General features: G+C 40.0%; 1 protein-coding gene across 4 annotated transcripts in view; it reads left to right on the top strand.

The window, feature by feature from the left end:
- LOC117208202 (mucin-5AC-like) overlaps positions 1-25,453 on the top strand; it is a 329,389-nt gene that overhangs the window by 230,141 nt on the left and 73,795 nt on the right. For all 4 annotated transcript variants that reach the window (XM_033449163.1, XM_033449164.1, XM_033449162.1 and 1 more), the window contains exon 3: positions 674-789. The gene's annotated coding sequence lies outside the window, so the exon portion shown is untranslated. The remainder of the gene's footprint in view (positions 1-673; positions 790-25,453) is intronic.

Raw genomic sequence — 25,453 nt, 5'->3', positions numbered from 1 at the left:
TTACAGAAGTCATGTTTGTTAAACGTCAATTTGAAAGTGTTCCCGCCCGTTAGAATATTATGCGATTCCGTTAAGTGTAACTATACTGCAACTCAGAAATGATTGCACGTGTGTCTTATCCGTAATGTAATCGAAATCTATATAGCATAAAGGAGGCTGTACTTATTCGTTTAATTGAAAATATTCGTGATCTCTTTATTATACGAGGACCAGGACAAATTAACAAATCAATGCAAGCCAAGTATTACATATAAAAATGGTAAAATTTCATTCTACTGTATTTTACAAATGTATTAAAATGTTGAGAACTAATATCTTAAATATGTGACACGGTTGATTATCCTGGCGTGCAATAGACTATACCAAGCAACATAGAACACGACTTACAACCTCATTTTATTCTGAATAAGGTTCATTACCAGTTTGAAGTATGAATTAATCCTTTTTTCATTTTCCATGCTATAAATCTCGGTATCAACATTGAAACAAAGCAATCTTCCTATGTATTGCACGTCAGTCAGAATAACGCAGGCGATATAAATTTCGTAATATCGTCGGGAAAGCGAACGACAATCGGTCGCTGGTCCCGAGGACGACGCGTAAGTACTTTGTCACGCGGTGGCGCGACGCACCACAGCATAAAACTCATTTCGCTTATTTCTCGCTTTTTCAGGATGCAGAGACAAAGCCGGAGTAGCTCGGAGGTGGAGGTTGCGCTTATGCGCCCCGTAAGCACGGCTGGCTAATAGCACACCACGGCCTATCCCTGACACCCTGCAGCCACACCAGGTAAGATTCTCTTTTGCCCGGACTTTATGTTTGTCTTCTATACATCGGTTGTTCTATACGTCATTTTACGCGCCGACTTTACAGCAAATACCCTTTCTGCTTGCCTTTGACGGCAGACAATGCCGAAATCGAACTGTGGCCACCGCTATTTTCGTTCGCGTACGATGCGCGATCGTGTTTCTGACATTTTTGTTCTTGTTGTTTATTTATTTTTAGTCCTTTACAATCCCTCTTAATAGGGAACAACGATAGTTTTAGATTGGGTTAGAATGAATAAGAAGGATTTGTTTGATAGGATGTTAGAAGGAAGTATCGCTTTTATGAGTCAGCATGAGGATCATTTGCACTGTTTCATCAAAAGAGTACGAGATTACGGGTTGATGAATATAACGAGGTAGTAGTATGTTTAGAGATTCGATGATCACGTGTAATGAATAATAGCATCAACGCTGTCTGCCGTGGGATTTCAGGAACTAATGAGAATACAGATATTAATTACATGGCTGACTGTTACCGTTAATAGCTCTGCCGTCAGAAACTGTTACATTTAATGACAGCTTCGCGAGAACCAGAGCGATCTCTTAGCGATTTCTTATTTGGTCATCTATTTTTAAAAGTACTATATAAAATTCTATCGAATCATCGAAGTACGTGCATAAAGGTTCACAAAACATTCCTATAATTGTTTGCTGTGGTCATTCAAAAAGATCGTAAAAGAACGTTCAAGGTCATTCACGTTAAGACGAATTACAAAATCACGTTAAAAATCATTTCAAGATACTTCGAGAATATATAAAATTTACATGATGCTCCGATTCGAAGTCATAAATCAGCATTCTTTCATTCATAAGAAAATTAACAAGTCTAGAGTCCATAAAAGGAGAGGAAGGAAATCTTTACAATCTGGAAAAGAACGATCCATTTGCCCGACAGAAATCGAAATATAACTTTCAAGCGCGATAAACAGTATCGCCGTCAATTTCAGCTGAATGTATCCTCCTTTATTGCAAACCATCGAGCAAGATCTATGGACGGGCGGGAACGCACGAAATCGGTGCCGGCATTAAATCGACCGGATTGCGTAATAAAACGTTTTTACAACGAGATAAATTTATAACGAAAATTACGGTAATTGAAAGGCGTGCGGGGGTGAGAGAGCTGGCGGAGAGAAGGAGAAAGAGGGGAAAGTGGAGCAAGGACTGCGTGAGATCTTGATACTCTCGAACGATTTGTAGTCTCTGGAGGAACGGAACGAGCCACGGTATAATTTCAAGCGGAGGCGCGTGGTACGCTGCGCCTGCGTTTCCCGCCGGCCGATATCAAGGACGCGTATCCCGATTAAACTTCCACCACCTCTTCCCAGTAATTCATACGCCGCGCTCGAACTTCATGAATCTGAAATTCTAGACGTTTCGAATATTTATCGTAGCGCCAGGGTCTGCTCCACGTGATAATCTCTTCAAACAAACCATTGGATCTTTGGTAATATGGATAAAGCACGACGTGATTTAATCTTTCTCGTGCCAGTAATTGCGATGCAACTTTGAAGAATTATAGAAAATCAAATCGTGTATTCGGCAAATTCACGATCTTGCGATTCTTGGTGGTTCTTGATGATTCTCTTAATGATTGCGATATTGAATGTTCCCCTTGATATATAATCAAGTATTTTCTTTCTTCTCGATTCCTTGACATTTTAGTTATTTTCGTGATACAAAAAATTGTGTCAAGACAAAGTTATTTGGTTCAGGGCAACCGATATAACGACTCATAACTTTTCCCCTGTACTGTTTTGAGTTTTCAAGATCGTTGACATCTTTCTAAAGATTGTTAACGTTTTCCTAATAATAGACAAGAGTCTATGATATCTTGAATAGAGATAAAACATCGTAGAATATACCTTCAAACTTGAAACGAGCCAGAAAGACAAACATCCACCATCGTGACTCCAAGTATACACGCACCACAGCAAGAAGTTAATCTTCTCAAAGTACGCAGAACTTCCTTTCCCAGTTTGTGATCTGTCTTTAGTTACATCGCAGCGAACAACGCTTCTCGCTCAGCTTCTCTGGAAAGATTCGAAACAGCGTCGCCTCTGGCATCCCCGGCGATCGAACATGCGTTCACCGACCGGAATGGAAAATCGTTTGCAGATCGTATGCGTTTAAATCTCGTCCGCGAAGATAAACGCTTCGCCGGGTCCCCCCTACGGTGAAATATTCTCGGGCAGGATAGGCTGTTTACGGTAATAGTGGGCTCGTCGATTTACAGTAATTTTACACGCGCCTAATTAGCAATTCCGATCGGGTCGCCCCTTCGTTCGGGCTACACATCTTTCGTAACCGGTTCGCCCGACCGATAATTTACCTGGATCTACCTGGATCTATAGTGTTTATGCGCGTTCATAGTATTTGTGCACGTTCATAATGATGCCAGGACAGCGTGTTGAATCAGTAGATACGGAACGCGCAGATATAAGCGGGATAAACTGAAGCGGAATAGAATAAAGTCTTTATTCTCGTCTGGGAAGAGAGTCGCGAAACAAAAAGCGTGAGCACATGGAAGATTATTTAAAACGTAAATATGCAGAAACCGAGTAATGAGAAAGGGGTGGCTGGGGGGGGCTAAACGTAAACCGAAAGCGAGAGGAACGAATAAGAACAAGGAGAAATTAAATAATAGAGAAAGACTGGGATTACGGAAATGCTCGCTTATACGGTAACGACGCAGAGAAGAGCAGCGGAAAGAGCGCTCGGAAAAGTGCATTCTCCCGGATGGCAAGTTTCAAGTGCGTGACGTTCTAGGGCGTTACTGAGAATCAACTATTTATCCGGAAAAATGGTGCTTTTTCTTTGAAATCACGTACTTTGCATTATAGCATTTTACTAGGTTAATCAAAAAATTTTGTTCTCAGATTACGCTTGTATATTTACTATATTATTATTTATCGAAAATCACCAGATAGATGGTTGACGCTAAGTAGAAGTAACAGCGAATTAGAAAGATTATATTGGAAACTACTTCGTAGAAATTTCATTTAGAACAACTGATTCCTTTCTCTTTCGATGAATAAAAGCGATAAAACTTTCCGTAACCTCATAATCATAAAATAACAGTTCTGTATAAACGACAACAACATATATAACATACATAACACTTTTCAAAAAGTTAAAGAGGAACATCGAACTTCACGAAGATACCAATCCAGTATAATGAGCTAACAAAGCGGCGACAAAACAACCATTCGGTGATCAAACCGCGTGTTTGTCCCATTACGAAAATAAATGCAGTTTGTAAGATTGATAGTAAATGTCGAGGAAAAACATTCTGATCGGGTTTGTTCCCCAATGATAAAGTTTCGTCATCTAGACCAAGGTAAAAGGACATTTTATCGATATGTTTCATTGCTTGTAAGACGCGAATGCCATGGAAACTGTGCAGAAGTGGCCTCGCACGCTCGTCGAATAACCGTTCGCCGATCCATCCCTCGGCGCCGCCTTTTCATCTTCGCTCCTATCGAGTATACTTTTGTCGTCGCACTGCCATATCGATATTAACTGTTCGACCATGTGCTGCGAGCGGTCGGACGGCGATCCAGTGTGACCCGAGGAGGATTCACGAATGTAAATTGCATAGTCGATGGGTTCGGTTGCTTTATGGGAGTGGCAAAGTGGTATTGGTCGCGTGCTACGATGTTTCGCATCTCTATCAGCGATCCTTCGGTATTTATAGCACAACAGATCGCGACACGCGATTCGCGAGCAACATTGTGCGTCAGCGATGCTCAAATTGGCTGCTGCCTCATTTTCTATCGTCCTGTTTTTAGTTTCTTTGTTCTTCATGTAGCGAGAATGTTTGCCATACTTTATTAAGTGATTCAGAGTTCATTTAAGAGGCAATAAATATTCTCCTCATTTTGTGGTTATAGCAAATAGAATATTTGTGTACTTTTTTATTCTATAGAATCAGTGATTTGTTATTCATTAAACAGATATTGAATATATAATTCATAGTGGAATGATATATCGATCGATTAATTTCTATTTAAGAGATGAATGGAGAGTCTAGTCCTAAACAGAAGATTTTAACGAACGGAACGGTTAGCTACTTTCGGTAATTAAAACTAAACTCTTGTCTTTCGGAAGATATGATACGATTGCGAGTACGATTTACAGAAATCTCTACAAAGATTCTCGTTATTTCAATGATACAAATAACTGTTTCCAAAATTTAAACGATCGATGTCTTAAATGGCCGTAAAACATTAGAAACAAGCCAAAATCCGAGAAAACGTTTCGAATCATGAACAAAAAGATGCGCGTTTATCATTCTATAAAGCAGTTCCTTTTACACGTAAAATCTAACCCAAAGAGAGAACGGTCGCATTTATGGAGAGCGTTCTCGACCTCACGGTTTACCGACATTGTGGCCCGCAAGCGTAACCAAACATTTCACAAACCTTGTGTATAAAACTTTACGTTCTGCCATCCCTGAATTTATTTATGTTCGCCCTATCTTCAGAGGGTCAACGATACCGCTATGGTCTCGCGAACTCAACGAAACGGTCTCGTAAAAGAGACACTCAAATCCCATGGACCTAGGCCATGCACGGTAGCTCACCTTGTCTCTCGGTATCTCTCGTTCTTTACTTCTTTCTTTTTCACTATGAAATAGACGGTTAACCGGAAAATGACTGGTGTAGCCATTTGATAGGTCACTCTGAACGTTCTTGCAGTCACGAAAGCCTCTTGTTGAAACCTGGAACGTGCCCTTTCAACCCAGTGTCCCCCTTTTCTTTCGAATTCTCTGCAACGACAGTTCGTTGCACGCACCAGACTCCTATGCTTTTCGAGGTCGAAAACAACCAACTTCTTTTCCCTCTCTGTGAAAGTTTATCGGATCGTAAGTACGTGTCGGGTGAATGTTGGGGATAGGAACGCGGATGGTATGCAGCGAGGGAACGAGACACGCGGAACGCTAAAGCAATTACGCTACACGCTCGAGCTTAATGAAAAGCGTCAAGCGGTGTAAGCGTGGATCGCCCGCCGTTTAATTATTGCGGCCGGCTTTCTCACGAGAGAAAAATGCCCGCGGAAACATCGAGTTTCGTTGAATCAATTAACTGTTCGCTAATCGACGTCCGAGTAATTCGATCATCACGCGTTTTAGTCACTTGAAACTATTAAATCTGTATTCTCTTTCTGATCTTATTGAAATAGAATACGAAATTGTGTCTAGATTGACTTCGTTAATCTAAGGGTATCTGAATGAAAAATGTGTGAAACATAAGGGAAAGGTGATAATGGAAATCTACCGTAGGAATTTTTGTTACACTATGGTTAGATATATGAAAAATAATTCTGAAATTTAAAAGTACGGTATGGAAATATCAAGGACGATACGATATGAAAGAATTTAAGAGCTAACTTAAGAACACATCTTTCTTTATTTTACAATTTCTCTTACTTCGAGCAAACTGTTCCTACATGATAATCTCGGGACATATTCAGTCACGCCTACTTCTCCTACGCATCTCTAGCTCTCGAGATCCATTCATAATACGCACCGCACGAAATCTTCATTCTGATATTACATAATAATTGTATAATAACTTGGTTTACCATTAATGCATAAATTTGATTGATTTTAATCTAGTTTACTCTAATCGTAAAGAGCAACTAAAGAAATTCGATAGCAGGTATCTTAGCTCTATCTTGGATGACGCCCCTTTAAGGTATTCCTTGGTTTTCCAAGGAGAATTCTAAGCTGAGAGAGAGTGTGAGATAGATAGATAGAGAGAGAGAGAGAGAGAGAGAAAGAGAGGGAGAGACAGAAAGACAGAGGAAGACAGAGAGAGAATAAGAGCGGGTTTGTGGCGTTTTCGTATCACGAATTCAGAAGTCAGTCGCCACCCTCGGGGATTCACGGCTTTTCTAGGTACTAGCGAAGAGAAAAAGGATTCGTTCCATCGTTTAAACCGTAGCGAGAGAACGAAGAACCGGAATTCCGGCTTGAAAGGTCGCCAAGTTTTGTTACATGGCCTCGCGTCCTCCTTCTTGCCACTTCTCGCCATGTCCGGGGAACAACGCTCTTCCGCACCCTACGTCGACCCCCACGTATATGGCGTGTGCGAAATTGCTCGGAAACTCTGGCAATAAGTCGACCTTTCCCGGAAGACTCTCCCAACAATTTTAAAGCAAACATGTGTATAACGGGCTACCGACATGGGTAATACTTTAATATACAATAGCGTAGATGTATTAGGTTTATTTGTGTTTATCGAATTATTCATGTGGGGTAATTACGAAGCAGACTGATGAACGATATCTATGAAGTGTAATATGGAAAGTTGTGTAGATATTAGTTTATTGATAATTGGTAAAAGTTGATATTTATGTGGGACAGCAAGAAGATTGTGTTTAAAGAGAGTTAAATTAATGAAGGATACCAATAAGTACCATAATATGTGCATCCTTCGAGTGTTAAATCTTCTCAGGAAGAAACGTGTATTCAATGTAATACAAGTCATTCGGGATAATGTATAGTGGAGTATGCTAGAACGAACGTAATTGGTTCTGGAAGTTCGTTCGTTATGGTAACTGTTCATTCTAATATACATTGAAATATGTATTCGCTCCAGGCTTGCGATCTAGAACAAAGTTACTACCCAATATAGATATCCTATTAAATTAATTTATCTATTTTTATTTGATTTTTCATTTTCATTTATTGATCTTCGAGTGAAATTTTCTTAATAAAAATCCTAAAACTTTTCTTATAAGACACCACGAAAATCGCTGTAGCATCTTAATTTTACTGATAAAAATTGCTGTAGCATCGTTCTTTCTAACATACCTCCAGATCTCTATTTGATTTGATATGAATAATATTCCGATTTTACGCGTTAGTTTGAAACTTATCTCTCGATAAGTTCAACAAAGACATTTTTCGATCCCCGCACAATTCAAAACATATAGCTATTTTCAATCAATTTTTTAAAATTTACTTGACACATTATCAAGCACTCGGTCCCTGTTTCGGCGTAAAATCGAATCTTCCAAGTCTTCTCTACATTTCAGAGAAAGTGTTAGGAAGCTCGAAGCGTACAATACGGATAATCGACGCTCTCGAACGTCAGGACGCGTCTCCGTCGCCAAAGAGATGCTCGATAATGCGTTCCAGCCGTTCGCGCAAGCATAGACCGTATCAGGTGCCAACGTCAGGATTGGAGTCGAGCTCCGTGTTGGGGAGACGACTGGAAAGGGAGGCGACTTGAAAGGGACAGAGAGCGAGGGAGAGAGTTGAGACTTCTCTCTACATGAATATTCAATCGCCTTCCAGCTTGATTTCGCAACGACGACCGTCCTACTCGTTGCAGGGACTTTCTCAACGGCTGGTGACGTTGATAACCATTTGCGAAAGAATTCTCCGTGGCATGCTCGATTCGTCGGCCCGGGACAATTTTACGAGCCGATAGAAAATATCTTCTGGAAAAGAAAACCAGTCGTGATTATAATTTAACCACGCACATTGACCATTTATTTAACCTTTCAATAACGTAATATTTAATGTCGATTTGCTCTAGTTAATCTTCTCTCCTTATTAGGGATGCGTGTTTGGTGACAGCACTACTTATTTGTTAAGCTAATGAGAATATATGTGTTTCCTCGACTAGTTACCTCGTTATATTTTAATCAACTTTGCATATGAGGCTAGTAAATTTAAACTACATTAAGTGTAGTCTTCTAAATGCAAGTGGTATTAGCTTTTATTCAATTACTTTTGAATCGCGGCTACTGTACGCAAACATTGTATGCTACTATGTATGTCGCTATACGTTGTTCTCATCGAATATTTTGTACTGATGCGTATTTGCACTAAAAGGAGGAGTTATGTCTCAGTAAGTTGAAATTGATTTGCAAATTGTTTCTGAATACATTGGTTACTAACGAAACTGAAAAACTGAATCACCCCTGGGAAGGAAAATGAAATTTCTGTAAAGTCTTAATCAACAGATCTTGATGTACCTACACGCATCCTAAGATATGAAGTTAGAATGATAGCGATTGACTTGCTCGGTGTAACGCACTGTAGAGAAAGTTATTGCAAACGGACAAATCTCCAATATTCTGACAAGTAGGTATCAGCACTAGATATCGGGTAGGTATACACTTTCTATTTTGCTTCCCTCTTCAGAGATAGCTTCATCGGGCATATCATTTAAGATACAGAACCGACAGTTTGTCTATCCATTGATATCTCTTAAGAGAACCAGTGTGCTTGTAGAACAACCGTGCAATACCATTCAACTAAAGACGTCGGTTCGTAATAGAGACTCTATTTATCATAGATATCTACATTAGAACATGTATCTCCGAGACTGACTATCTCTGGCTGACTTTCTGAGTATCACTATAGATGATTTATCGACATACCTATTTCGACAGCTAAGCGTAACAAAACTTAACAACTAACTCCATTCAACTTACAATTAGAGCAGTCAAGATAATTAATTCAAAGAAACAATTTTTTTTAGAGAAGTTTTTGAAAAATGTTCAGCGATTCCTCTTTACGTGTGAATGAACAATCCCACTTTTTATCAGGTCGACAATTTTGTTGTTCAGGTACATAATTAATGTTCAATTCGTCAAAGATATAATACTTCCATACGTTCCTGGAACGTGTAACAGTATGAGATGAATTGCAAAATAAATTTAAAAGAATAATGCTCGTAATATCGTCACACGTTTCTACTTTCCTGTTTCGTAGTTGATCAATGTAGTTTTCGAATGGCTTATATATTTGTCAAGAACACATTGAATCGTCGATAGCACGAGCAGTCCAATCAGGTACATATAGACCGACGATTCATGCGTTAATTACTACTACAGTAACTCCATTTATTTAAACGAAATTTTAGACCGTGCCCAATTAAATGGACTCCAATCGATTGAATTCATTGAACGTGAATCCCTATTATATGAACGAAAAATCATGGATGGTGAGAAGAATGAACTCCTATTACGTGGACCCCAATTGTATAAACTATTCATTTATCTTTCGACGAGGTCATATAAAATGAATTCTATTGTTAATTTTAAACATTCACAACGGAGCATTTTTGCAGATTCGAATGATTGATTTGTTTTCCCTTACATTATATATTTTTCGTACACCCTCCATTCTCAGTTCTTCTGTTCAAATTTTGTGCTATTGGTGTAAAACTTGAAAAGCAAAACTTAGTAAATGTGACAAAACATTTCAGGCAATTGAAACAATTCGTCCGCAAAGTTTCAGTTACCATAATCATCAATCTTCCTCCAACAAAGGGTGTGTTAGCCAATTTTGCAAAAGCAATCGTTAATGGTAACAAATTCTCACTCAACTTTCACAAACGTTAATCGACCATTGTTTCATCGTTTTCGTGACTGTCTTTTCTCTCTTCAAGTGTCCTGTCGTCGGGACTTGCCAAAGAGGACCGGTTGGAGCGTCTCGCGGACGCGCGAAAATTATTCATGGAACGCGAAAGCTAGTTTCGCAAATTTTAATCCAATCGGAAACTCTGGCCGGTGGTGGAAGAAGTTTTTTGCGCGTCTTGCCGCGCGTTCCGGAGCGGACCGCGTCAGCTGCAGCTGCGTGTTTTTACCGGTAGCTGCATGGTAATAAGGCAATCGCTCGCAGCGAACCCCGCGATTTATAGGCCGGCACACGGCCGCGATATCCCGCGATAATGGTGGCGGTAACGGTGTCGATGAACGGCCATCGAAACGATGCAACCCGTGTTAATGAAATGATTTCGATGAAATAATGAAATAATGCAGCGGGAGCGGCCGCCGCTGCTCCGCTTCCGATTTAAATTGCTTTTTCCGTTGTGCGCGACCCCTGTATCTCCTGCTTAATTATCGAAACTGCCAACATGCCGTGATAAACATGGAAACTTTGTTACATTATATTGTTATGTATATATATTTCTTCTGCTATCTCTTCGTTGTTGTATCGTAAACGACGATATCGTGTATAAGCTGTTCTTTTTATTGGGAATGGATAATTATTGTGAAGGTATGATTGATTTTATGCTTCGACTTTAGCTTACAATGAACCGAATTGATCTCCATGATTGAGTTTTTGGCTTTTGATAGCGTAAATTTGATACAATTGGAAGTTTTTATTATTGAAAGAATGTTGAGTTGTAGACAGGTTTGATTATGTGATATCCCTGATATCCAAGAACGTAGACGTTCATTTTAGACTCTGGATACTAATTAATTTACGCACGCATCTTTCTTGACCATTTGTACTAACAGGCACACGCATTTTTCTCCTGTATTTCTATGTTTCTTTCGTTCGATGCGATTATCTTCAAGAGACAGTTAGACATTCAGATTTCTACGTAGAATCTCAGATAGGTATACAGTCGGCATTTGCCCGATAATCTCAAGTACTAAATCCACAAACACTTTTCTTCCACACCTCCAACACTTCATTCCAAGTATCCTACATTCTCTCATTTATCAGTCTCTTCCAAACACTCCCGGCTGGACCGACAAAATCTTATCATTCCCATAATATTTGCTTTCCAATACTCTTACTATTATAGGTTCTTATATGCATTTCCCCAGTATTACACAAATTCGATACCTGTTTAATTTGTAAAACGACGTGATGCTACAAATATTTAGAGCTGTTACTCCATCCTAATAAGGGAAAGCGCAGACACTTGAACATGCCATAAATTAAGCGATACTGCGTTCTGTACTATGAGATCAATGATTTTATAACTGCAATACAGAATACATACATTCATTGTTTGTACAATCGTTAATGAATACAAAAAATTCAAGAATATCGTCTCATACGTATTTACTCTAGTTTTATAAATAGATTGAATGGAAATCTGGAATGAGGATCTATAGTACATTCTAGTCAAATTTGAATTAACAGTAAAGTATAGTTATACAATCCCTGTCAATCGTTTTAGTACGCACCAATTCCAGATATTTCGTCACAAAATAATCCAATGTTGAACACAAGAAGCTTGTTAGATGCTTGAAATTTATATAACAGCGTAACTTAAAAATCCGCAAAGTGTGCTAAATGTACTTTAAATCCTTATGCGAGCTTCCCATTTAAGTCTACGTGTTTTTATGAACTCTAGATTACGTTTGCATTCAGTTTTACAAATGATTTGTCCATTTTAATGCGCGGTATGTCGGTATGCAAATTCTTGACGGGAGAATCCAATTGAACGTGAACGCACGCGTGCCAGAACACCCGAATAGGGAGTTGGATGTAAGCACGTTTGTCATATCTGTTCGGACGTGGATCCCTTTAAACAACGCCGTGGCAATTTCCGCGCTTCGCGAAATTCCGATTACAAATTTGCGTCCCGCGGGGGATATTGTGCCCGGTACTCGCACGGATCCAGGATAATAAATTTTATAGGTCGCCGTGGCCCGCTAACGAGTCAGCCACCGTTCCGCGCGAACGTATAATGGACATTCGCTGCTAATCCAGCGACGAATCGATGAACGAACGATAACTCGGGTCGTGCGCGCGAGTCGCAGTTGCCCTGTCGCGGTTAGAAGCGGCCCTGTCACGGTTATCGATGATGCATTTGCCACGGTAAATACGGCTACGTGTCGTTGACACACGGTAATTATTTACGCCGTCGAAACCGTAAATGGTTTCCCCGACTTCATAATTTCTCCGCTCGGTTTTCATCGTAACTGGTAACCCAAGCAGACCTCGATTGCTGTTTCAACCGGCTCATTGTTGTGTTCTCGTTCCGTTCGTATCGTTTAAATGGTTTGCTTGTTTTGTTTTATTCCGAGAGAGAATATGTCTCGTGCAATTTAGATATTTTTGTGATTTCCACGAGTTAATCTTGTTCCTTTGAATTTTTGTTACGTGTATTTTTATTCTGTACAGTATGAAGCTTATGTAACTGAATGTTACGGTTATAACTTTGTTAACTAGCCAGACTTCAATTGACGCTTGTTTGATCACTTATCAACGGTGATACATTTCTAGGAAAGCTTGGTTAAATTTGATTTATTATATATACATAACACTAGAAGCTAACTCTGGTAAGGATAGCGACGACCGCATAACGAAGCAAGACATTTGTTCGGTATTTGTCAGTTAACGTGGCATTATTGTTTTTGTAATTATATTAGCCAACAATTCGGAGTAGAAGGCCGCAGAATATAATTTTCAATTCTTCATAAGCTAATTTCTAAAGCGTATTTAGACACGGTTTGTTAAGTAGGATAATTAAAAGTGCATGCTGTACGAGGAACTACATAATGTGTTCACAGAGTTAAGACTCTCAAGTTGGTCTTCGGTTGCGGAACTTGTCTAGCCTTGGACTTGAGTCATCAACTCTGTCCCAACTTCTCAAGACTGAAAGCACTCCTAGTCAGTTCTGAAACGACTGCCGCATTGCAGCGTGCAGTTCAAGTAGTTTTACTTTTGTAAACTTCTACGGTCCGTCCGTTTCAGCCATCTTAAGCGTTCGATCGCCGAGTGGAGTCGAAGTTTTAATGAATTTTTGTTTTAATAAAAGCGCAGCTTCTACTTTCCCTCGGTGGATTTTATCATCGAAACGCTTTGATATCTGTCAATCCCAATAGGACAGATTAACCGTAAACAAAGTAAACGGAGAATTTCCACTCGAGAAAGAATGCAAAAGCGATCTTTTTTCCGGTGTTCGTAGTTTTAATTGAAAAACAAATTTGTTCGACGTGAAGGGGATGGGAACACTTTCGGAAATGTCTAGCGGCAGGAAAACAGAACGCATGGAGCACATTGAGCAACGCGGAGTGCCGAGGTTAATCACGAGCCGCGTCAATATCGACTCGATAACTCGAACACTCGCGTATCCGTGCTTTTGTGTTTGGATATTCGCAGAAGTGGCTTCCGCGCCGACTAGGATTAATTCGTTTTACGTCACACGCAGGAATTAATGACAAATATCGCGTCTCGCACAGCGGTTCTCGCTCGAAACTGGCCCCCGTGAAAACTCGCATAGGTCTCGAGCCGCGTAGCGTGGCAACATTTATACTTCGCCAAAACGCGATTCTATCGGCGCTGCGTGATCGACGAACGACGAGTGTCACAGTTACACGCGAGTTAATACGGCTACGAGAGTTTGTCAAGTTTCAGGAATAACAGAAATTACTCGCGTGAATTTGACCAAGAACATTTACATGAACTAGTCTTTTTTAAATACTGGTCAGGAAAATCAATGAATTATAAGGCAGAGCATTTCCAGTAAATGTTATACACTGTTAAAAGTTATCCAAGTTTCGGTTTTCCGTAATCTTGAACCTCCTTGCACGCAGTTGGATTAATATTATTAGCGAAATTCTACGACTCGCTGCAAGTTAAATTTTCTTAGATAGCAGCAACAAGTTTGGCGATAAAATAAGTAAAGTTCTATAACTGCGTTTCATAAATGACAAGCTAGCTAATTATGGGAACTGTTTATGTAACGGTAATTCGTGGACTGCAACTTGTTACTTACAAATTAATACTGTTACTTAATAAATTATTATTTATAGTTAATAAATGATATTTATCAAGAGAATTCTGACTGCATATGAAATCATAACTGTATCCATTCATCGCACTGCCGTGGTAGTTACGATAAGTGGTGCTACTCTACTCTCCATGATACTAACGAATCGTCAATGACCAGCGCGGTCAGAATTGATTAAGATATTTGAATAAAGCGAATCGTTATTTTTTGCAAACAAGCCTAATCCAACTAGAAATAATATTTTCAATATTAGTAAAAGGTTTACAACAATTTTATTTTTAAACATGTATATTTTGACTCTGAATTATACATAATTACAATCATATAATTCGAACTTTAAACTACCAGTCCCAACATCAATGAAACTCTATAAGTGACAAAGAAACGAAAAATATATGCTATATTAGTTTTTATTCGTTTCATAACAGCGGAGCCCAATGGGATTATTCGTTGCGGTCGCGTGTGTATCAAACTTTTTACGTCCCTCGTACGTATAATTTACAGCGAATTTAGTGTACGCCGAGGACCTGTGACGGGACACGCAAATAGAATCGCGTTTGCTTTGAATTCACGAACGTTGCACGCACGCAGCGTACAATCAACTCAACGAAACGCGATCAGTAACCAACTTGCTTCAATTTTTGCCTCGTTCTTTGCTCTTGTTTTCTTCTGCCTTTACCGATTTCCGTTCTGTTTCATTTATATGTCGGCTACGGATCATACCGAACCAATTGCAGCCAGAACACGCCCCGCGGTTATAATCCTGCCCCCACGTGAAATAATTTATCGGGTTTCGAAGTATGGCTAGAAACGAAACGATCGTGCTCGGCCTGTGTATTTACGCCGGTGGCTCGTGACGAAACGGTCGGATAGCTCGTAAATCCATCGAATAAGTAATAACGAGAGGGCCGAACTGCGCATGAAATTCTGTGATGGCCGGTTCGCATCTGTCTAACTCGACTGACCGAGACGCGTAATTGACTGCAAGCTTTTTCCTCACCCTCTCGATTCAACCGATTCTCTCGCCGGTGTTCGACCGCGAAACGGCCCGATAAAGAAGACGAATCGTTTTCCCTTTGCTCGGTTTTTCGGTGTCCAATGGACAGGGTTTTTTGCGGCACGTGCCAGCTCCCTGGTTCCTCAGAGCGGTTGTCGAATCGACTCGTAGAACGATGGTTGCTGGATTTTTATGGGATTGATGTCTGGGTTATGTTTGATCGGTTCTAGAGTTTTATTTGAGCGTTGGTGAAATCTGTTTGCCATTGGGAGTATCGGTAGAGTGAGCATGAAATTGATTGGCTGTATAAAATCAGTGGAGGGAAATGTGTAATATCGGGTTTTATGCTTTGTAAACTCATCGATTTGTTGGCAATTTGTTTGATTATCCGAAGTATCGAAATTATCGAGATCCGAATTATCGAAGCTACTATTGACAGTTTAAATATAATTGACGATTTTTATTCTTCGAATGTTTCTCTAAATAGACTCTTATGACGTCTTATTTTAATATAACAGAAAAGTCAGGTATCGTATAAAAGGTAAAGCTATTTGGGTGATTACATACGAGATAAACAAAAGAGGAAGAAAATTAATGACCAAATGCTTTTGACGAAAGCTCGTTTCAAATGACAACAAATAAAAGACAAATATTAGCCATGAAGTGTCATCGATCGAATCGAAAACTTCATCAGGATGTTGAACGCGTGTTCGGCATAGCACGCTGCATTTCACCAGTACAAATGACATTTCAGAACTACTGATAAACGAGAGATACGAGTCCCTGCTAATTTTGAACTATGTGGCCTAGAAATGCGAATAGCACCGTATATCCCGAACATCCATTACGGTTAACCCTATAATGGAAGGGCGAGAGCCGTCACAGCTGCTCGTCGATCCTAACGATAACGCCCCTTTTCCGCAAATTAAGCGCCGCTCGAGGGTAGCTCGCTCGAAAGATAAACCGTCGCAAAAATCGGGATTAAATCGCCGGAACATATGGACTTCTCGAGGTTCAGACAAAACGAAGTAACTTAAATTCGAAAGTAGATTTTATTATTGCTGTTTCGAAAGCATCCTGATGAATTGCTTATAAACATCTCTTGTCTTCAGTAAGTGTTTGCCGATCTAGGTTATAAATTCTTAACCATACATATGGATACATGGCTAGCAGTTAGAATTGATTTAGTAAAATTTAGAAAATGTATAATATTGTTTTCATTCTTCTACACTATTTTTCAAATGTATTTTTCTTCGAGAACATACAAATTCGTGTGCTATGACGCTTGTTAATTTATATGAACTTTTTGATTCACCCATACTATACAATAGACCTTAGGTTCAAAAGGCACTGAAATCTAAACAAAGAATCTGTTGCCATACAAACAATGCGTAAACTGACCAAACGGATCGAATAGATCAAAAGGAATCCTCTAAATCCTGTTACATTTCCAACGCCATTCTGAATGCGAAACAGTTGTATCGTAACCGAATACTTAGTTACATTTCAAACGCTATCCGTTACGTTTGAACCATTTCAAGTTAAATTCAAACTTTTATATAGTAAACTCCACACATGTAATATTATACAAAACATAAAGATAGTTCTCAATTGACATTCTATCAGAGGTACACCATATCGTGATTTGTAAATACTGAATATGCAAAACAATTTCAAGAAAACAATCCATCATTCTGTCCATTTTCTCCCTATTTCCATCTTTCTTCCTATCTTCTCATAAAGTGTTAATTATTTCCTGCCCGCATCGAAATGACCGACCACTTTCATTCGTTCAATTCCAACCATCTGCACGGATTTCTCTACCAGTGAGTAAACATCTGTTTTCCCCTATCTGACCTTCCCAGTGCAAATCATTAGCTCGACCTCGAAAGATGAGGGAATCACCTGACAACGTTCGATCGACAGTAGCGCGCGAGTCGCGACTAACCGCGTCGCGTAATGAATTTACCCGCGTAAAACCGATGATCGAATTAAACGTCGCTCGCAGATCGTTAGCAACGAGAGGTTAATCGAGGGTATTAACGGGCGGAAGGGTAGCAGCGACCGCATGAATGCGTACACGCTCGTTGCGCATACGCGCGAGCGTTGAATCCCGGTAAATGGGACGCACGTGTTTGCGTTAGTCTCGCGCTAATTCCAAAGTAGACGCGACGTCGTCTCTCTTCCTATCGTTTCGTCTCCTTTTACCTTCTGCTAATCTCATTATATATATCTTTTTCTATGGTCGATGAAATTGAATCGCATGGACTCTGTTTGCGTGTGGAGAGTAACATATACACGAGGATGGAGATTGGTTGCGTGAAACGGCGGGAAAACCGGTTTGCACTGAAACCAGCTATACGTTGCTTCTCTCGTGCGAACCTATCGGCCACGCAATTCGCGCGAACGCGTGACTCACGATGCAAAACCGGCAACTGTTATCTGTCATCTCTTCTTGCGTTAGTTTGCGTCCGCGATTACGAAGCGTTTTGTTGGCAGTGTTTTTCTAGGTTAGCCTTGTTCGAGGTTGTTTTCGGAGTAATATAAATTAGGTGTATACTTGGTACTCTATTTTTATTCTGTTTGGTATCGCTATCTCTTTCCAGTGATTTATCGTGAATAGATACACGCGGACACTGGCGGTGGTAACTGGTTGTCGGTCAATTAAATTCGATCTTGTCGTATTAATTTTACCGATCAATATCACGCTCGTCGATAATCTGAAGACCCGTTTACACTCGTTACCGTCGAATGCTCTCGGTTTCGCGCATGCAACAACTCTTCCTTGTTCGTGTTGATCCATTTTGTTGGCTGATGCCTTTTCGAGATGCGCGCGTCTACCTACTGTGTAACCGCAAGGATGAAAATGGAAGGAAATTTGATACGTAGCTCACCGGAGTCGGAAGCACAGCCGCGGCGGATACAATGAAATTTTAACTTCGTCAGGCTATTTCGCCGCGCAGCGAATTTCATCCTGTCGTACCTACTTTTCGATATAACGAACAATATTGCACGCCTTTCCGAACTAGACGGTAAACTGTAGCATTAACGAAACATCGATGGTAGAAAATTAATTATCATATTCGATTTGACCGCGTGTGTATTTCTTGTGACAGCATCAAGCTCGCCGGACGTTAATTTTCGTATCACTTAGAACGCGGCCCGGCTTTTATCCAACGTTACGTCAGACTTGATTATTCATTCGTTTCAAAGGGATTCCAATGAGTTGGCCGCGCCGTCTGACTAATTCGCTGCGCATATGTAACCTTTCCGGAAGAGGTATTTTCAACCAGCCATCCATGATTATACCCTTTTGTCTGTATCGCAAAGAGATTCGTCGCTACGAATGTGGACAATGGTTAAGATATCGTGGTAGAGAAAATGACTGATCTCTTTGCGTTAGATATCAAAAGTGTAATGGCCGGAAAAAAGAATAGTTACTCGTTGAGCGGTATGAGAAGACATGATAATTTTTTATGAAACGAAATTGACTTTGACGAAACTACGGAATAGATATAATATAGACTCTAGGATATTGTCGATCTAGTAAAAGAGTTACTGGTATTATGCGTACGAGTACCGATTTTAAGTTCTTGTGATTTCATGGTAAGATAAATAGAACCTTCGAATGTAGTTTATTGAACAGACATCAGTTAACAGTGAAAATGTCGAATAACTAGAGCAGCAGACGATTAACCTTCCTTTTATCTGCTACTACGTATACCGCTCAGAAGCTACATCGATCAACACTATAGATTAAAATGTACAGGAAACTAATGATGTTACAGACACTATTTTTTAAATTTATCTTAGAATTTAGCATCTTACGTCATCTTACGTCATCTTACGGCATCTTTTGTCATCTTACGATGAATGATCATATGAAAGTAACTTTTTTCTTGAGAACTAAATGTTAATCGTGTAATCATGTAATGAAATCAAAAAATTAATAAAATGTGGAATTGATCAAGAGTTATATTCGACATCTATCGAATCCCAATATCCAAGGAACTACATATTTCATATTGCCGTATACAATTATTTCATGATCGAATCGATTCGTTGCTATACGTGCACGAACAATGCAATATTAATCCTCGAAAAAGGTTTTCGAAATACGTATAATTTTTGCGTAACGACCGACGTGTAATATTCCACTTTTAACGCAAATAGTTTACACATGTGGTCGAATGTGCCCGGTTCAAACTAAAAAGATATCCTATCAAAAGGCTATACGCTGGAATAATTAAACGCGGACTGAGCTCGAAGTGCGCGAATTTTAGTCATAAACATTTTTCACGAGGAATTCTGCAAGGCATTAAGTTTCAATTAAGGGAATCCCGACTCCGACCTGTCGTTCATAATTATTTATTGTCCCCTTCTCTTCGGTCGACTAATTTCTGTTAATTAAACCGCATTTCGGCAGTCCCGCCGCGTTCTATAAAAGCGTCCGATTCGAAGCGTTGTCACAAGATATGGATCTAACAAGCAAACAAAGCAACCGTGCTTGGCTGGTTCCCTCGTTCTCCGTGTACCGCTACTGAGGACGACAAGTGTCCACGGAGCCACGGATAGGCTAGACTATGGTCAATGAATATTCACGGCCCGCTTTTGCGACACGACAACCAGACATTTGAATTTATGCGCTTCTGCCTTCGAATTGTTCTTTCCTAAACTCTCGTTCTCTGACCCTCGCACACACGAAACACAGTAGCTCAAAGTATTTGAATAGTTATGGAACTCTTTTACGATACTTTGATGATACTTATAGAGCATTATGTATATTATACTTATGTATTAGCATTGTAACGAGACTCGACTATCATGGTTATATTGGTAAAGTTTGAAACAAATCGAAAGGATAGAAGCGTTCAACTACTTTCATTGTACTATAAATGTGAATTACTATGTACATATTATCGGAACTTGTAGGGCAGTCAAGTTGGAAAATAATTAATGAAGTGACTTGCTGGAATTTGACATGAAGATTTGAATTGATAAAAATGTGAGTTTTGAGAGAGACATTTAGAAAAAGAATTCATCGGGAGAAAAATAGGTATGATATAGCCACGGCAGGAACAATGAAAAATTCAGTTCTGAATTTGTGAGATGATTGAGTTGGCAAGCAATTGCGAAAATGATTCGTGGAAATTCGATGTAAAGCTTTTAACTGGTTCGAGAGAAATTTTTTAAAAATGTTCGTTGCGAGAATAATATAAAACTTAGTTAAAAATCATTGAAAAATATCTTGGTTTTACGTGGAAACAGTAACTTGGGTACATTACAATGCATGAACTTTTTTTCACTCTAATAGAAAAGCGTCAAATTTGATATATTTTCACTTCGTTTATACAATTATCGTGTTTATTCGACAATTCGCGGGGAGACGCGATCGCGAAAGAACGTCAACGCGAGTCGTAAATTCCCGTTACGATTAGATAATCGACGCTACGAAATGATCGATTCCCTTATTTCTGTTAGGATAATAGGGGGTGGTGGTTCAATTGAGTTTACACTGAATTAACAGATATAAATTAATGTTTATTCCAACAACTTTGTAAAGACGATAGTTACGCTGGTGCGTATGTACAAGTTAAGTAAGTGATTGATCTAAGCGTGGAAACCCAGTAAAGATATGTTGACTATTCTAACGATGAAGAATAAGTGAAGTTTAGTGACGATGCTGTGGCGGAGGAAAGCTAGTGATGGGTGTGTCTAACGCACGGGACCATTGGATTTGTTGATCACAATTTTGATTAGGAAAGTGAGGGCACTTGAAATAAAAGATATTTGTTCAGTCTGAAGGACCTTAGCTAGAAAATTCCTGAGATTTATGGTGGGTCCTTAAAGCTATTGAGGGTATGCAGTAAGGATGTGTAGACATCTGGTTGCCATCTTGCCCGCGGTGTGTGACCTGGTTTAGGTAAAGAGTCGTCCGACGGAACACATCGGTAGTCTTTAAACGATACCCAAAATGACGACTTAACATCGTGTTTCGCTTCAAATGGTTCTGATAGAAAGTCAATGCAATTAAGACTTGTTGTTGTCACGGTGAGAGCGGCGACTTCGAAACAAATCAGCCGAATATTCTTTAACAAGACGATTCATTAAAAAACCGGCAACAGAGCGAGAAAGTTCGAAAGTTTTTGCAAGTTTAGCCGGGCGAGAGCAGTCCACGTCCAATGGCAAAGTTTGGAAATGCCGCTACTGATCTTCCATCTGTCCTTCTTTCTCCCTCTGTATATATTTCTCTCCTTTCACCCTCTTTCTCCCTCTCGCGAGGAAAGTAAGACGCCGAGCCGTCCCATGGCAGAAGGGTGGCTTACCCAGTTTCCCGAGCGATCCTTAATGCGAACTTCATTAAAGATTTCTACCCAGCAGTTGGATCCTCTTGAACTTCTATTCATATAGATCTAAGGCTCGTTCAGAGATTTATCGTGCAAACATTTGTCTCATTTTGAAAATGCACCATCTCCGAGGCGTTTTATAATCACCGATTCTAATGAAATTCCATCTCGAAGAAGACGAAGAAGCTTATCCCCTTGGGTCGGGCTAATGTTCACCCCCTCTTGGCACGTCGTCTAGAAAACCAGGTCGACGGTAACTGCATGCAAATCGATCGTCATGTTTTTGCCTTACCCTCTGAAACTCACAGAAATCTCTAAACCGTCGCTTTACCATTTTTCCCACCATCGATTTGTTGTCTGTTCTTTTGGAAAACAAAGTCGATCGATTCAACCTCGAGGGTACTGGGCTAGCGAAAGGGGAATGAGAAAAAGTTGCTGCTCTTTATTACGACCAAGTCAAAGGACGATGGAAGGCTGAAAAAGTTTCTCGGCTCGACTTTCTCGTCAACCTAATTTCGACAATTTCAATCATGTTCTCAGATTGCATCCATGAGGGCGCAAGGCGCTGGTTTCTTTGACTCGCGAATTATTAAACTGGCTGCGACATTCGCCGACGTCGTCGGGCTGATTTTTAAACATGCATAACGCGACCGTGTAGTCGAGCGAAGAACTGAAACAGAGAAGCGCAAGGATATTCGAGGGAATTTTCGTCCTCGACAAGTTCTCTTTTGTACCGCGTGGCGTAGCCATTGTTTTGCTGTGTAGTCTTTGTATAGCATGTTTGGTTAGGAACTTTATCTTCTTTGAAATAATTAACTATTGGTGAGTATACTGATTGGTTTGTACCTTGTAGGATTTTGCACTACATACTCGTAGTCTAATGCCTTTTCAAAGTTGTTATATATAATTTTCTACATCGCAAACATAGAAGGAGTGTCTTGAAAGATATCTCATTGATTCGTATCAATAATGTTAATATATCACTACGACACAATTGGGATACTAGTCAATAAATAATATCTTCATTTTTCCAAAGTATTTCGAGGTTATAAAAGAAATATCTGTGCGTTCAGATACCGTGTCTTATGTAATCCTTCTTCATTCGTTTTTTAAGTATTACTAAATAACTTCGTTTCATGTATCATGATCTACAATCGTTAATTTATAGTCAGTTACTGTGATGTTCTTCCTCATAGCGGGAAATCGCAATGGTGCACGCACGATACTCTGCATTCTCCACTACAGTTACGAAGAGAAAACCCCCGTCGCTTTGAAGTCGCTCGTCGGCCCCCCATTTTCTTCCTACGGTGCGATTGTTAGTGGAATTCTTTACAACCCTCCTGTTTGTAAATCTTCGCGGGAGGGTCGTCCCGCTCTTCCCAATCTTTCTCGTTCCTTAACAAACGGAACACAACTGTGTATGGTTGATCACGAAACGTTTCGTTTTATTTTTAATACGATCAAAGCAAATACGAGGCGCGGTAACAAAATATTTGATTCATATGTAATTGTTTCTTCTTGAATGTTATCGGACAGAGAATAATATATGAGAATATATATGGATTATATATTTCGTAGATTTTCTTTCGTAAATATGTTCAATATAAAAGATTTTAATGTTGTTTGTAAATATTTTATTTATTCGTAATATTGAGATATATTGTCGAAACCAAAATGTATCTTCCAGTTGGATTGTAATGCTAGAATACGCGAGTCTCTTCTTTCTCGACGATTTTGTCGCATTCCTGGCTCCTTTCTTCCGTTCTATGGTTCTTATGTTCAATCTTGAGCAAACTTTCAGCCCTGCTCACCCCTATTCGACCCCCCTCATCGTTGTCGACCTTCCGTCTGGCCTGTTATCGAACGACACGAACTTCTCGGTGAACTTTATAAGCGGGGTCATTCTGGATAACAAATTTCCATGGTTTCCGCCATGCCTCTCTTCTCTTTATTCTCCCCTCCCGCTCGCCACTCTTTTGTTCCGTCCGCCTTCCCACTCCCGAGATCCTTATAATTCTATTTTCGGTTAGGCTGTAATCGAGCAAAAAAATTGCGAACTTCGTCCTCGTGTTTAAGAGAGTCATTCCTATTCAACTTTTCCATTCTCAAACGGGCCTTTCTTATCTTCGCTTCATTTTTCCTGTCAGCGGTCCTTAAACGTTTCTTTTTAATAATTGTCTCGTTGTCTAAGGAAGCATCACAAGTATTGAGAAACATAAATTTACAATTAATTCCTTGGCTGCGTAATAAAATGTCAAACGATTTAGGAAATATGTATCTCTCTATTCTCAAGATTTGCTGCATTTCTGAAGGTGGAAAGGAGTACCTACAAGAAATAAGCACTTCCAACTTTTCATTTGAGATAAATGTAAATAATTTCGCTATGTGCGATAGCGTTTGAAGTGAGAAAGGTATGGTATTATATTTAACAGCTGGTTCAAGCTTGCTACTGTGAAATGCTTAAGATACAGATCCAAACAAGTGACGTAAATCTCAACTAAAGTCAACCCTGCTCGAATCCACGACGATAATAAAATTTTCATCACCGTTCGACAGCAAATCGTAGGATTTTAATTTTCCGATATCACCCCACCCGCTGGAATATCCTGCTCGATCGTTCCGTCAATTATAATCGAATTGAAAAGTCCTGAAGCCTTTCGAAGGGACCGAAAGCGAGCCACGATTCTTCAAGGTAGCTCCGCTGTGCTCTGGCATCGAGCCGATTACCACGTCAGTTCCTCGCAGATTTAGTTTCCACAGGCTTAATTACATATCGGTAAGCCGATCGCCGGCTAACGATGTTTACCGGCACTCAGCGAACTTTGAAACTGCAAGCTCGGCCGACCGGAAGTCGAGGATCGCGGTCGTGCGAGCAGCATCGGGGAAATATGCTCTTTAACCGGTAACAGTTTCGATTTACGAGCACGAGACTCCCTTTCCTGTTTCTATCGTGTCGACCACCCCCGTTTATTTTTTAACTCGCTATTCCGTTTATTCTCCATCCGCCTTTCATATTTCTCGTTCTTGCCATGAATCTTTCGCTTCCGCCGCGTGATGTCGCCGTGAAAGCCCATCAAATGTGATTTAAAACGTTGTTAACCTATGGTACACTGTTCAAGTGGACGTCGTCGTTTCAGATCTTTCCCCCGTCCTTTTCCTACCCTTGTCCGATACACAGACGTAGGTCTTTCGTTCGATTTACGTCGATTAGATTCGATTCGATGCGTTTCCTCTGCAACGCAGGCCGTTCGATCAAAGGGTGTCATTTCTCTCTCCTATCGTTTATCCTCGAGAGTCAAAGGAGAACAAGAAACAGGGAAAACAGACGATATAGCCGCTATACCAGAGTTCACGTGGAGTCGATGTTTAATATTTAAACGCCCTAGAATGGTATCCTACATATTTAGATTTCTAGCTCCTTTTTCTCGGCAAGCCAAACTGGCATTTTACCTTTAGCACTATTTTTCCTCTTTCTCGCTCTCTCCGTCTTTTCCATTCTCTTCGTCTCTCATGATACCGTTTGTGGTTCGTAATGAAATTGCTAGGTAGAAAGTCTCCCTTCTTCACTTTTACACGTCTACCTTTCCCTTTTCTTTCCCTCTTGCCTGGTCTCTTTCTCTTTCTGTCCCTCTTTTTCACCCTTTTCTATCTTCCTCCTCGCTCAGGTTTGTCATGTCTGTTTATTTTTGCGTCATAGTCACGGCGGAGAACCTGCCTTAATGTTGTTCCTCTTTTGTTCTTTTAGAATCTGACGAAAGTAGCGTTACTTTCGTAATATCC

The sequence above is a fragment of the Bombus bifarius genome, unplaced genomic scaffold, assembly GCF_011952205.1.
Source record: "Bombus bifarius isolate JDL3187 unplaced genomic scaffold, Bbif_JDL3187 scf7180000008058, whole genome shotgun sequence".
NCBI lineage: Eukaryota > Metazoa > Arthropoda > Insecta > Hymenoptera > Apidae > Bombus > Bombus bifarius.
Note: the sequence above shows the minus strand (reverse complement) of the source record. Positions and strands in the feature narration are given on the sequence as shown.